General features: G+C 40.6%; 1 protein-coding gene across 1 annotated transcript in view; it reads left to right on the plus strand.

Moving 5' to 3' along the window:
• Positions 1 to 15574, plus strand: part of PLD5 (phospholipase D family member 5) — a 415356-nt gene that overhangs the window by 264716 nt on the left and 135066 nt on the right. The window lies entirely within an intron of this gene.

Consider the following 15574-nt stretch of genomic DNA (forward strand, 5'->3'; position numbering starts at 1 on the left):
TTGCGCCAAGGACAAAAAATACACCGTGTCCTGATCCTTTTCTTAGACGGAGTTTAGTACCTGTTTGTGCTTTCCATGACTGTTATCTTCAGGTGTCCACACGAGACAAAGCCTAGCTATTTACCCTGTTTCTGTTGTTATTTCTGTTTTGGGGAATAAACAGGAGGGTGATCGTAAGTGCCTAACCTGGAACCCACCTATCTCTTGTCTCAGGAAATGCAGACAGGAAGCTAGTTGTAAGTGTCTAGCCTGAAGCCCACCTTTTTCCTGCCCCATGAAATGTAAACAGGGGGCCAGTTATAAATACCTAACTTGGATCTCATCTATCTTCTGCCTCACTATGGCAACAAGACAGGGGCTTCTCTCCTCTTCCTCTGGTCTATTGGTGGCCAAGGGACTGCCACTGGTCAAACACCAGGCATGGACTGCAGTCTTGAGAGAAAGAGCAAGCTTTCCTTGCTTGGAATAGAGTGCTTGCTCCCCAATTTGCTCCATTTCCCATCTCCCCTCATCTGACCCTCAAGTCCTAGAGCAGCGTTCACAGAAGCACTTAGGATACAAAGGCCCAGAAGAACTTGTCCAAATACCACATGCCTTGGGCTTTCAGAGATTATTTTTAGAGCCTGGCTCACTCCTTCCTACCCTCTCACCACACCATAGGGGTAATTGTACAGAGATAAGAAATGGAAAAAAGAAAGGTCCTTGCTGCCAACTTTTTCTTTTCGGGTGTTCTTAAAGGATCCATATCCTGTTCTCTCCAGGCCATCAAGTTTTACCATTTCTACAAAGCAAGGTACTGACTGAAAGACCATTTGATTTAAATTCTACCTGATTTTATCTTTCAAATGGAAATAGAAAATTCAAGATTTTACCCAACATTTCAGATTTGAGGTGGCTAACCTTTGGGCCTTTTAGTTTTACCATGCCCTCATAATTACTGGGATATAGTTATTGATTGGCTTACTGCACACAGAAGACAATTTCTTATTGAGCTAAAAAAAGAAATCCACCCCTTAATTACTCAAGTGAAGTAAAATTTTTTCAGATGATCCAGTATCATGAACATTGGCTCAGTTTTGGAACTTTTTTCCATTAATATATTTTTAAAAGAAAATATTCTTATTTCAAGGAACACAATATTTACTTCTAAACCAACAGAGTCTGAAAATTCCTAAGTGGCAACCATAAATGGTAACTAAGTAGGAACTATAATTGAAAAGCAGCCCATCTACGTATCATCCTGCAGCCGTAAGCAAAATACACCAAGCAATGGTATAGCCAGTGGCAGGCAGGCCACGTTCAGCAGAAAAGGGACACAGATACACATGGCACACGATGTCTGTGTGTTCTCTGGACATCTGTGTCCTCTCTGCCTGCCATGTCACAAGAACGAGCTATGTGTGTGTGCTAAGTCGCTTCAGTTGTGTCCGGCTTTTTGCGACCCCGTGGACAGTAGCCCCCCAGGCTCCTCTGTCCATGGGATTCTCCAGGTAAGAATACTGAAGTGGGTTGCAGTGCTTTCCTCCAGGGGATCTTCCTGACCCAGGGATTGAACCCATGTCTCTTACATCTTCTGAAGTGGCAGGCAGGTTCTTTATCACTAGCACCACCTGGGAAACCCAAGAGTGAGCTATGGTCATTACTAACAGAATGATGAAAGCCTGTCTTTTTTCCTTTTTTTCATTTGCCTGGAAACAGAAGCACTCATTAAAAATGCATTTTAATCTGTGTCACCAGAGGGTTGCTAGTTTAATTCCCACCCTGAAAAACTCATTTTGTCTTTTCTACCTTGCACTGGGTATTGTTAATCTTTTGGAGGTTGTTTGCTTCTGTGCTAAAAGAAACTGGGCAGTGACCTCCCTCTGCATTACAGTCATGTTAAGGGCTAGTGTGGTCTACAGTTCCATGAAAATCATATTTTCATATTTGATCAAAATACATGGTTAAGCTAAGGGTTTTGTTTCTTTCTGTCTAGGTGATGAGTTTAGACACTGAAATATTGAATTTCTAGGACAACTTGATTGCTAATTTATGGGATAAAATGATGGAGTTTTATGAAATCAAGACTGTTTAGGAAAAGCCAGAAAATATGATTTAGCAAAGGCTTATTAGTAGAGCTACCAAATTCATTGATCAAAAAAATCCTATTCTCTATGAGTTTGCTGGAGGAAACCAAAAAACTAATTAATGAGCTATGACTGAATCTTTTTCCCCCTTTTATTCTTTTTTAAAATTAATAAATTTATTTTAATTGGAAGCTAATTACTTTACAATATTGTGGTGGTTCTTGCTATACACTGACATGACTCAGCCATGGATGTACATGTGCCCCACCATCCCGAACCCCCTTCCCACTTCGCTCCGCATCACATCCCTCGGGGTTGTCCCAGTGCACTGGCTTTGACTGTCCTATTTCATGCTTCGAACTTGGACTGGTCATCTATTTTATATATGACAATATACATGTTTTAATGCTATTCTCTCAAATCATCCCACCCTCACCTTCTCCCACAGAGTCCAAAACTCTGTTCTTTATATCTGTGTCTCTTTTACTGTCTCGCATATAGGGTCATCATTACAATCTTTCTAAATTCCAGTATATATGCGTTGATATGCTGTATTGGTTTTTCCTTTCTGACTTACTCCATGCTATTTAATAGGCTCCAGTTTCATCTACCTCATTCAGTTCAGCCACTCAGTCATGACTGACTCTTTGTGACCCCATGAACTGCAGCATGCCAGGCCTCCCTGTCCATTACCAACTCCCAGAGCTTACACAAACTTATGTCCATTGAGTGGGTGGTGCCATCCAACCATCTCATCCTCTGTCGTCCCCTTCTCCTCCCACCTTCAAACTTTCCCAGCATCAGGGTCTTTCCCAATGAGTCATTTCTTTGCATCAGGTGGCCAAAGGATTGGACTTTCAGCTTCAACATCAGTCCTTCCAGTGAATATTCAGGACTGATTTCCTTTAGGATGGACTGGTTGGATCTCCTTGCAGTCCAAGGGACTCTTAAGGGTCTTCTCCAAAGGAGTACGTCAAGGCTGTATATTGTCACCCTGCTTATTTAACTTATATGCAGAGTACGTCATGAGAAACGCTGGGCTGGAAGAAGCACAAACTGGAATCAAGATTGCCGGGAGAAATATCAATAACCTCAGATATGCAGATGACACCACCCTTATGGCAGAAAGTGAAGAGGAACTAAAGAGCCTCTTGAAGAAAGTGAAAGAGGAGAGTGAAAAGTTGGCTTAAAGCTCAACATTCAGAAAACTAAGATCATGGCATCCGGTCCCATCCCTTCAGGGCAAATAGATGGGGAAGCAGTGGAAACAGTGGCTGACTTTATTTTTCTGGGCTCCAAAATCACTGCAGATGGTGATTGCAGCCATGAAATTAAAAAACACTTACTCCTTGGAAGGAAAGTTATAACCAACCTAGACAGCATATTAAAAAGCAGAGACATTACTTTGTCAACAAATGTCCATCTAGTCAAGGCTACAGTTTTTCCAGTGGTCGTGTATGGATGTGAGAGTTGGACTATAAAGAAAGCTGAGTGCTGAAGAATTGATGCTTTTGAAGTGTGGTGTTGGAGAAGACTCTTGAGAGTTCCTTGGACTGCAAGGAGATCCAACCAGTCCATCCTAAAGATCAGTCCTGGGTGTTCATTGGAAGGACTGATGTTGAAGCTGAAACTCCAATACTTAGGCCACCTGATGCGAAGAGCTGACTCATTTGAAAAGACACTGATGCTGGGAAAGATTGAGGGCAGGAGGAGAAGGGGACAACATAGGATGAGACAGTTAGATGGCATCACTGACTCAGTGGACATGGGTTTGGGTGGACTCTGGGAGTTGGTGATGGACAGGGAGGCCTGGTGTGCTGTGGTTCATGGGATTGCAAAGAGTCGGACACGACTGAGCGACTGAACTGAACTGAACTGAGTTAGAACTTATTCAAATGTGTTCTTTTTAATGGCTGAGTAATATTCTATTGTGTATATGTACCACAACCTTTTTATCCATTTGTCTACTGATGGACATCTAGGTTTCTTCCATGTCCTAGCTGTTGTAAACAGTGCTGTGATGAACACTGGGGTACACCTGTCTCTTTCAATTCTGGTTTCCTCAGTGCATATGTCCAGCAGTGGGATTGCTGGGCTGTATGGTAGTTCTATTTCCAGTTTTTTAAGGAATCTCTGCACTGTTCTCCATAGTGGCTCTACTAGTTTGCATTCCCACCAACAATATAAGAGGGTTCCCTTCTCTCCACACCCTCTCCAGCATTTATTGTTTGTAGACTTTTTGATAGCAGTCATTCTGACCGGCATGAGATGGTACCTCGTTGTGATTTTGATTTGCATTTCTCTGATAATGAGTGATGTTGAGCATCTTTACATGTTTTTGTTAGCCATGTGTATGTCTTCTTTGGAGAAATGTCTGTTCAGTTCTTTGGCCCATTTTTTGATTGGGTCATTTATTTTTCTGGTATTGAGCTGCATGAGCTGTTTGTATATTTTTGAGATTAGTTGTTTGTCAGTTGCTTCATTTGCTATTATTTTCTCCCACTCTCAAGGCTGTCTTTTCACCTTGCTTATACTTTCTTTCGTTGTGCAAAAGCTTTTAAGTTTAATTAGGCCCCATTTGTTTATTTTTTATTTTATTTCCATTACTCTGGGAGGTGGGTCATAGAGGATCTTGCTGTGATTTATGTCAGAGAGTGTTTTGCCTATGTTTTCCTCTAGAAGTTTTATAGTTTCTGGTCTTACATTTAGATCTTTAATCCATTTTGAGTTTATTTTTATGTATGGTGTTAAAGTTTTCTAGTTTCATTCTTTACAAGTGGTTGACCAGTTTTCCTAGCACCACTTGTTAAAGAGATTGTCTTTTCTCCACTGTATATTTTTGTCTCCTTTGTCAAAGATAAGGTGTCCATAGGTGGATGAATTTATCTCTGGGCTTTCTTAAAGAGATGTATTTATATGAAATCAATTAGTTACTGGTCTACAGTGAACCATGATGTTTAATTTTGAAAAACTATGATTTTAAAAATATAACAGTATTTGCTCAATTTAGGAAGTAGCATGTTTGAAAGTTTAATGATCCAGGAGGTTGTTTTGAAATGCATAAGTCAGAATTCTGTCTCTAGACAATGAGTGATAGGCAGTTATCAGTGGTAGACAGATTGTAGAGTCCGGAGTACAGCTTATATTTCTTTTTGTCCACTTATTGGCTGTGTGACTTTGAGTTAGATGCTGAACTCTCTGTGCCTCAGTTTTCTCATCAGCAAAATCAAGGTGATAACAGAACCCACCTCATAAGTGGTTGTGTAGATTAAATTAGTTAATATGCATAAAGGGCATAGACTAGTCTTTGACCATTTATTGCCTATGTTAGTGTTTATTACTAAATTCATGAATGTTGTTCACAATGACTTATTTGGGTACACACTACAAATCTGGTTCAAGTCAGTTTAATTATAGTAACAAATAATGAGTTCTCACTGGGTGCTTTATACTATGCTAGAATCCAATGTAAAATTAAAAGAGGAATTTAATTTCTACAAATGTGGGACTCATTCTGGTCCTCTCTGTTTCTTAGTGAATTCCTGCTGCTTCTCTGTGCTTTTGCTTCCCCATCTGTTGAATAATTCTAATTATATTCTTGCTTGCTTTCCAGTATATTTCCAAGGGAAATCATCATTCAGATATAAACTCATAAACACTATGATTAGCAAGAGTTTAACCTCTTTGATTCTTTTAGAATCCAATCAAAGAGACATGAATAAATCATGAATCCAGAGAGATTCTTCTCAATTATTAATGTTTTCATTAAATAATAACTTTTCTTTTAAATTGTCTTATCTTAGTTTTGTTTGCCTATATGCTGTTTTCTCTCTAGACTTTCACTTTCCTAAGGTCAATTTATGTTTTTGGAAATTTCTTTTAAAAAAGAATAGGTTGGATTTTTTTTCCCATTAGAATATTAATTTTGTTGTTGTTCAGTCGCTCAGTCATGTTCACCTCTTTGTGACCCCATGGAATACTAATAGTTCCTTACTATAAAAAAAAAACCTGGAAATTACAGAGAAACGAAAGAGAACAAAATCATCCATGTAATCATCAGCAAACATTTTGTAATGGTTATTTTATGCATAATTATATACATGGGCTCATATAAAGAAACTTGTATCTTAATTTTGAACTTAATGTCATACCATAAATATCTTTCCATGCTGTTAGAAACCCTGGTAAACATTGTTTTAAATTGGCTGCCTAATATACAAATTCCAGATAATATACAAATACATACCAGATTAAACATATATAACTATTTCTCTATTATTAAACATTTAAGATATTTCTTTTTTTGGAAATGAATTCTCCTGCAGTTAATATTTCTGTGCAAACCATTGTTTTCTTTTTGCTCATTCACTCGGTATCCATTCTTAGAAATGGGGTTACAGGGCTAAAGAGTCTGAACTGGTTTCTTAAAACAATGGGGTTTTGAGGGAACATGTAGAAAACTCTCATGCTTGCTACCTAGTTTAGCTGGGACCACTGGGAGAGAGGATTTGAAAGAATTTTGCTTCCATTCTCTGCAGGGCTCTCTGCTGGCTGACAAGAAGTGACTGTGGAAGAGCTGCAGTGTTGGGCACATCTTGATATTCCTCCCTGGCCCCAGTCACATCACAGGCCACCGTCTCCTGCAGTGCCATCCACACTCTTGCCCATACTGCTGAATGCTCTGCCAAGATTTCACGTTGTCCACCCACCTTTTGCAGCCAGACTGGACTCTGGAGCAGCCTTAAAGCTACTTCCTAGTACTGTAGGAATCCAGCTGCTCAGGTCCCTGTAATAAGTATTATTCTCCTGATACTAATTCCTTGCAATTTCCTGGCCCTTTACTGGTATGATGAGCCTATTCATCTCTCTTCATCTGTCCCTGACGGGGATGGCTTTGTTCATATCTAAAGGGTGCATAATTGTAAATAACCATCATTAGGCAAGGTCTTAATGATTAACTCTTCTGAATAATTAAATCTCTTAATGGGATGGATCCTGGACTGGCAGCCAGCATGCCTACATAGCAGATACTCTTTGCTGTTATTAAGCAGGTAATCGTTGTTGCTCATCACCCAAAAAGTGGGCACTCTCAGCTAAGTTGTTGGATCTGTGACACTGAGTTCCCAAAGCTATGATTGATCCATGACCACAGACATTTGTGAACTGATGTAATGGCCAACATCTTGTGGCTTCACATAAGGAATTCTATATTCCATTGGCATGTTCTGAGAGCAGCCAAAGTCTCTGGCCACCATCCCCAACTCTACTCTTTTCTTCAGCCCACACCTAACCATCCAGTTCATTGCTGTGCTGTCTCATACTACCTGAGATCATTCCCCCCCACCTTTGTTTTCCTTTTTTGACTTTAACTCTGCTGTAGCTCAGGTCACATTATCTCACACTAACCTTCTAATTTTCCCTTTCAGCCTTCAGGCTTGCCCTGTACCAGTCCTTCTCCAGTTTAGAGTCAAGAGTTTTCTTTCAGAACAAAAATTTGACTATGCCCTTCTCTAGGTAAAATTCTGCAGGGGTCCACACTTCTTTTCAGATGATGTGTAGATGCTCTGCCCAGGCTTACAAGACCCTTCGTGATGTGCTCCTACTTAGGTCCCTGCCACAGACCTCCACCCAGAATATTTTTTCTTTTTTCCTCCTTTTGAGGGAACTTTCCTTGCATGTCTCGGACTGGGTTATTAGTGTTCTTACTGTATTTCCTCTAGGCCTGTACCTTGTCCACCTACCATCTGACACATCGGGCTGTATTTTCTTTTTATCATGTATCTCCAACACATATTAAGGTCCCTGGTACATAGCATTCATCCAGTAAATGAGTTTGCTCAAAAGACACTCTGCTTTGTCTTGAGAGTAGTTCAGTCGCTCAGTCGTGTCCAACTCTTTGCGACCCCATGAATCGCAGCACACCAGGCCTCCCTGTCCATCACCACCTCCCGGAGATCACTCAGACTCACGTCCATCGAGTCAGTGATGCCATCCAGACATCTCATCCTCTGTCATCCCCTTCTCCTCCTGCCCCCAATCCCTCCCAGCATCAGAGTCTTTTCCAATGAGTCAACTTTTCGCATGAGGTGGCCAAAGTACTGGAGTTTCAGCTTCCGCATCATTCCTTCCAAAGAACACCCAGGGCTGATCTCCTTCAGAATGGACTGGTTGGATCTCCTTGCAGTCCAAGGGACTCTCAAGAGTCTTCTCCAACACCACAGTTCAAAAACATCAATTCTTTGGCACTCAGCTTTCTTCACAGTCCAACTCTCACATCCATACATGACCACTGGAAAAACCATAGCCTTGACTAGATGGACCTTTGTTGGCAAAGTAATGTCTCTGCTTTTGAATATGCTATCTATGCTGGTCATAACTTTCCTTCCAAGGAGTAAGCCTCTTTTAATTTCATGGCTGCAGTCACGATCTACAGTGATTTTGGAGCCCCCCAAAAATAAAGTCTGACACTGTTTCTCCATCTATTTCCTATGAAGTGATGGGACCAGATGCCATGATCTTCGTTTTCTGAATGTTGAGCTTTAAGCCAACTTTTTCACTCTCCTCTTTCACTTTCATCAAGAGGTTTTTTAGTTCCTCTTCACTTTCTGCCATAAGGGTGGTGTCATCTGCATATCTGAGGTGATTGATATTTCTCCCGGCAATCTTAATTCCAGCTTGTGCTTCTTCCAGCTCAGCATTTCTCATGATGTACTCTGCATAGAAGTTAAATAAGCAGGGTGACAATATACAGCCTTGATGTACTCCTTTTCCTATTTGGAACCAGTCTGTTGTTCCATGTCCAGTTCTAACTGTTGCTTCCTGACCTGCATACAAATTTCTCAGGAGGCAGGTCAGGTGGTATGGTATTCCTATCTCTTTCAGAATTTTGCACAGTTTATTGTGATCCACACAGTCAAAGGCTTTGGCATAGTCAATAAAGAAGAAATAGATGTTTTTCTGGAACTGTCTGGCTTATTTGAAGATCCAGCGGATGTTAGCAATTTGATCTCTGGTTCCTCTGCCTTTTCTAATACCAGCTTGAACATCTGGAAGTTCACAGTTCACATATTGCTGAAGCCTGGCTTGGAGAATTTTGAGCATTACTTTACTAGCGTGTGAGATGAGTGCAATTGTGCAGCAATTTGAGCATTCTTTGGCATTGCCTTTCTTTGGGATGGGAATGAAAACTGACCTTTTCCAGTCCTGTGGCCACTGCTGAGTTTTCCAAATTTGCTGGCATATTGAGTGCAGCACTTCCACAGCATCATCTTTCAGGATTTAAAATAGCTCAACTGGAATTCCATCATCTCCACTAGCTTTGTTCATAGTGATGCTTTCTAAGGCCTACTTGAGAGTATTTGAAAGTAAAAGTTCACACACTAACAAATATATGTCAGTCACATATCTGTGTTCAGACCTCTGGCAGACTTTGTATATTTCAGTAAATATAATAGATAAATAAGAAAATTTAGTAAGTGTTCTAAACTGTAAACAACTTTTTTTCAGTAAATGTAGTACCAAAAATTTTTGATTGCACTGAGTCTTCGTTGCACTGCATGTGGGCTTTTTCTAGTCGCAATGAATGGGGCTACTCTCTAGTTGGGGTGCACAGGCTTCTCCTTGTGGTGGCTTCTCTTGCTGTGGAGCACAGACTCTAGGGCACGTGGGCTTCAGTAGTTGCAAAACACGGGCTCTAAGGCTTGGTTCAGTAATTGTGATGCATGGGCTTTGTTGCTCCAAGGCATACAGAATCTCCCTGGACCAGGGCTCAAACCTGTGTCTCCTGTATTGGCAGGCAGACTCTTTACCACTGGATGACCAGGAAAGTCCTGATTTAAACTTTTTATCTTGTGTGTGTGTTTGTACTTATATAATCGTGAGTAAACATACACACATTTTGGTGCCTTTGTTTCTTTGGGATGGGCCTCTAGATATGAGATTCCTGAGTGGAAGAAAAGCAGTATGTTAGAGTACTCTTTCCCAAAATTGGTGACAAGAGAATATGCTGCCCCTCATAAATTACTTCTCAATCTCTTTGAGTACAAAGAGAGATCTCCTTATTGCTTTGCATTGTGCTTTGCTTGTTGACATAAAGCATCTCTTTATGTTTGCTAGCCAGGTAGGCTTGTTCTTCTTAGACTTTTTTTTCCTAATCCTTCCCACCAAGAACTTTAATATCACAGATATATTACATATTTACTGTATGTGTATCTGTGTTTTATTAATAAAAAAAGTGTAACTTTCATTTTCACATACATCTCTACTCTCACACAGCAAAGAATCAATTGTTAGCCCCTTTAGGGTAATAACACCCCTACAGGGAATACATGTAATAGATTCTTAGTAGGCCTTCTCCTAAAATGTGTCTCTTCTAAGAATTCTTAATTAGCAAATACATCAAGCACATATCCATATCACACTGCTAACCAATTATTTCTTCCCATCATCTTCCTTCTTGGCTTTTAGTGTTATTTACTATTTGGTTAAAGCCCTTCATTGCATATGTTCTTCATATGGGTTATATAGTAATACAGTCTCTAAACCTGTATATATCTGAAAATATTTTTTTCCTTCATGTTGGCAGTAAAATTCTTGACTAGGTAAAACACTCCTGGGCGTCACTCTTTTTCTTCCATAGTCTCTCACCACCAAATGCTGGTTTAGTGCTGCCAACATTTAGCTCCATGCTAATCTGATCCATTTTCCTTAATAGTTACCTTTTTGTTTTGTTTTGTTTTTGGCCAGGAGTTTGTAAGAATTCCTCTCTTTCCTTGGTGTTGATTAATTTTACAGAATGTGCCTATATGTGACTTTCCACATTATATTTGCCTCTGTCTTCAATTATCTTTTTGACACATAAGTCTATTTCTTTTCTCAAGTTAGACACATTTTTTCTTCTTTTATTGCAAACCCCTCCTTTTTGTCTCTTTTTCTCTTCCAATACACCTATTAGCCACATGATGCGTGTGTGTGAGCCAGTCACTTCAGTTGTGTTTGACTCTCTGTGACCCTATGGACTGTAGCCCGCCAGGCTCCTGTGTCCATAGGATTCTCCAGGCAAGAATACTGGAGTGGGTTGCCATGCCCTCCTCCAGGGGATCTTCCCGATCTAGGGATTGAACCTGCACCTCTCATGTCTCCTGCATTGGCAGGTGGGTTCTTTACCACTAGCACCACCTGGGAAGCCCTAGCCACATGATATATATCTTCAATTTATCCATCTCCCTTTTCTCCCCTTGTCACCGTATGTTACCATGTATGTGTGTGTGCCTGCTTGTCTGTGCTTTGATATATTTCCTCCATTTCATCTTTGGGCCACTGATTTGGGTCTCAACAGTATTCTTTAATTACTTTTCTAATTTAGCTCTAAAATTGTAGAGTGTTAGTCCAGCCATGTCTGACTGTCTTTGAGTGCTCATATTGTGTCTTAGCTCCACCTCCTGTCTTCCTGAGTGGCCAGTGCCCATTGTGTCCAAGCATCTCTCTTGATGGATCCTGTTAAGTGTGTTGGTGTTTGATTTTATCAGCTTATTAATGGCTTTCTTTCAGGTGAAGGAGGGGCTGTATTAGATGGTTAACCTGTCTATCACAGGTCAATTGAAGAACATCTTCCCTCCCCACCGCCACCCCCTGTAATACTTCACATTCCCAACCCCAGGCCTTGAGACTTGCCCCAGCTCCTGTGTAGTCTCCTGGAGAACAGGAGCACTCGGTCACTCATGTTAGACAGGGACTGACTCTGCCGGCATGTTGGTATCCAGAGCCTGACTCTGCTGATTATTAAATGCCTTCCAGCCCCAGAACTGCTTAATTCAGAGGAGTTAGATATACTGGAGCTGGGAGGGAAAGGAGAGGAAGAGACTTGGATGTAACTTTCTTTCAGAATACCCCTTCTGAAAGAAAGAATACCTCTTTAACATTAAATGGTCATGTAGAGAAAATTATAGTAAATCAGCATATCACTTAAATTTCTTGGGCCTGAGTATCCTTATCTATAAAGTGAGGCGATAGGTAGATCATTGATCTCAAAGGTATCTTCCAGCTCTGACATTCTCAATTTCAGTATTCTAATGATTCTGCATCATACCTCAGTATGATAAAGGGGTAAAGTTCAGTGGTTTTTTTACAGTTGTTTTCTGTGGATCCCTGGGGAAGTGCACAAGAGGACAGAGACGGATTGATGGAGATGCTTAGCTTAAGTTTTCATTTAAATGAAAAGTTTAACTGTTAAAACAAATTTGAAAACCATCGCCATATTCTATATTATCTCCAGAATTAATCTACAGAGCATGACTTTATTCTGATTTCTCTTCGGTATTTTTGTTTTTTCCCCTTCACATTTTATTGTGGAATTTTATCCTGCCCATGAGTTGTTTTGGGTCAACAGAAATTGGCAGGATTTATAACTTCTATTCTCTTGGGTTAAGCAGTCTCTTCAGAGTCACAGAGGGGCTGAACTGGATCTCTGTCCTTGGGGTACCACTTCCTCCCTCTCCAGGACCGTACTGTCTATCATAAGGTTTTAGCAGATATTAAAAAAAAAAAAAAAAAGGCTTAAAGTAGGTCAGTGTGCCTGAGCCACTAGCTATCTTCAAGATGATTTATTTGAGTTTAAAATGTTGGCTGATGTTTCTCACCAGAAAGAGAAAGTCTTTAAACTACTGATGTTTAAAAGCCAAAGGGGCTTTTGTTATTTCTTTATGAAAACATGGTGAATAAATTTAACTCAGAAAGCAATAGTCCTTACTGCAGATCTCAGCATAGAATAAGTGTTTAATACCTTTTGAAGTAATTATATTTTGAATGTCTTAGCAAAAACATGTGGACTGGGAGGTAAGACACTGAAAACAGGAGAAATTTAATAGAAGTTCTGCCTCAAGCCCAGGTATAGAAATTCTACCCCAGCACAAGTTCATTACAAGTGAGCACTATAATTAAAAATTTTAAGAATCCTTGGTGTAAGTAATCAGCACATATGATAGGCTACCCACTCCAGTATTCTTGGGCTTCTCTGGTGGCTCATATGGTAACGGGTTCAATCCCTGGGTTGGGAAGAGCCCCTGGAGAAGGGAAAAGCTATCCCATCAAATATTCTGGCCTGGAGAATTCCATGGACTGTATTATCCATGGGGTCGCAAAGAGTCAGACACCGCTGAGGGAAAAGGGCTTCCCTGAGTTATCAGGGAAGTAAAAATAAGGTTTATTTAATGATAGTCTGCCACTATCTGTAGCTTTTGGAGTTTCAATTTTCATTCATGTTTGAGAGTTCTGGTCTTCATTTTAAATTTCACAAAAATCACACAGTGGGAATCATTTTAAGACACACAGCCAGAAATACAGATAGGTTAGAAGATCTCCTGTGTTTTGTTTTTGCTAAATATATTGTTAACTAAGAACAACAACAACAAAAAAAGTTTGTTTAAAAATACTGGCTCACTAACCATGGGGACTCACAGAACACACAAAGTACATATGCCCTTTCCCCGTGTGAAAGTGAAAAATACAAACATTTATCTGGCTGTGAGATGACTGTGGGTCTAGGCTCTAGAAATCTGGGCTATGCAGACATCAGCCAGCCTTCAAGGGTGTGTGACAAGAGTATAGCAACTTGGCAGAGTGACATAGCTAACAGAGGAGGTCATGCTGGTGGCAAGCAGCTCAGCAGAAAGCCCCACAAAGTCCCACCAAGGGCATCTTCCCTTACATCCAGTGTCGGAGCCTCTCACTGCCAAGCCCTCACTTCTCCATAGGAAATTTGAAATTTATATAGACCCTGAAATCAGCAAATCAGCAACTCTTTCTTCCCTATCCGTCTCCCTCTGCCTCCTTATATCTCTTTCTCTCTCTCTCCCTCTCCCCTCTTACTTCTTTATTTAAAAAGCAATTTGCAACTACCTAATGCCCTCATTCGACATCCCTTATAGGAAGACCCACTTTGTGGGGAGGCTGCCTCCAGGTTCTGCATGTAGAGTAATTCGGTCACTTTTTTTTCAGGCTTATTTGTTTCTCACAATTTTATTTATTTATTTATTTTTGGCTGTGCTGAGTCTTCATTGCTGCATGCAGGCTTTTATCCACTTGAGGGAAATGAAGGCTACTCTCTAGTTGCTGTGTGCAGGCTTCTGATTGCAGTAGCTTCTCGTGTTGAAGAGGATGGGCTCCAGGGCATGCAGGCTTCAGTAGCTGTGGCACGTGGGTTCAATAGTTGTGGTTCCCGGGCTTTCAAACAAGGCTCATTCTGTGGTGATCTTTCCCGACCAGGGATCAAAGTCGTGTCTCCTACATTGGCGGGTGGATTCTTTACCATTGAGCTACCAGGGAAGCCCAAAGTTGGTCACTTTTGATGAGTTACACTTGGAGTGACCTTTACCAGCATGGTTAGACAAAAAAGGAAACTTTCATGCCTGGCACAGGGTGCAACTCCTCCATCCTCTAACATCTGGGGATTTCGGATCTTAGGCTATACTGCACCAGCTCCAGGCAGGAGATGGCTGGATTATGCCAGACACTCCTCCTGGCGGTCAGCTGGCACCCTAGCATAGGCATACCAGTCCTTTGCTGGTATGCCTTGGAAGACATTCCAAAGCTTTAGGGTTTTGATCTTTGGTCTTTTTCTTTTCTAAGTCCCAATTTCAAGAATCACCGCTCTGCATTTACATTCCACCCATTTACCTTCTCAGTCTTCAAATTCTTTCTCCATAATCATTATCAATACTCTATTCTAATCAAAGTAAGATAAAACTTTACCACTTGGGGGCCATTAAGACCAAAGCCTTGTTGCCTGTTTAGCCTATGAGGGCATTTGAGTTTGTGGCCGAATAACACAAACCTGAAAAACCAATAAAGGAATACCAGTTCCCTCTTATGACAAGGAGAAGGAGTCTGTGAAAACACTTTGGAGTCTATGAAAAGAGAAAATAAGCAGGATAATGTTGCAATCCACTCACCTGCGATGATGTAATGAACCCACCACTATGCAGAGTCTCCCTGAGATTGATTTTAAAAAATTTTATTTTTTACTATAAAAATTATGTGTGTGAAATCTAATAAAGAAAACCTTTATTTTTTTCACTTTTTTTTTAGGCTAGGGTAATAATTATAGATTTCTAGTTGAATTCAATAAAACATAAATTTGAAATGAGAAAGTGAATTTAGGTAAATCCCTGACAAGTAGTGAAAGTGAAAGTCACTCAGTTGTGTCCAACTTTTTGTGACCCCATGGACTATACAGTCCATGGAATTCTCCAGACCAGAATACTGGAGTGGGTAGCCTTTACCTTCTCCAGCGAATCTTCTCAACCCAGGGATTGAACCCAGGTCTCCCACATTACAGGCGGGTTCTTTACCAGCTGAGCCCCAAGAGAAACCTGGCAGGCTCCAGTCCATGGGGTCACAAAGAGTCGAACATGACTGAGCGACTAACACTGGATAAGTAGTCATGATTCCCCCCATAATGGCTAACACTTACCTACTACTAACCCTTAATCCTCACAAAGACACTTTAAAGT

Source organism: Bubalus kerabau, chromosome 5, assembly GCF_029407905.1.
Source record: "Bubalus kerabau isolate K-KA32 ecotype Philippines breed swamp buffalo chromosome 5, PCC_UOA_SB_1v2, whole genome shotgun sequence".
Classification (NCBI taxonomy): Eukaryota; Metazoa; Chordata; class Mammalia; order Artiodactyla; family Bovidae; genus Bubalus; species Bubalus kerabau.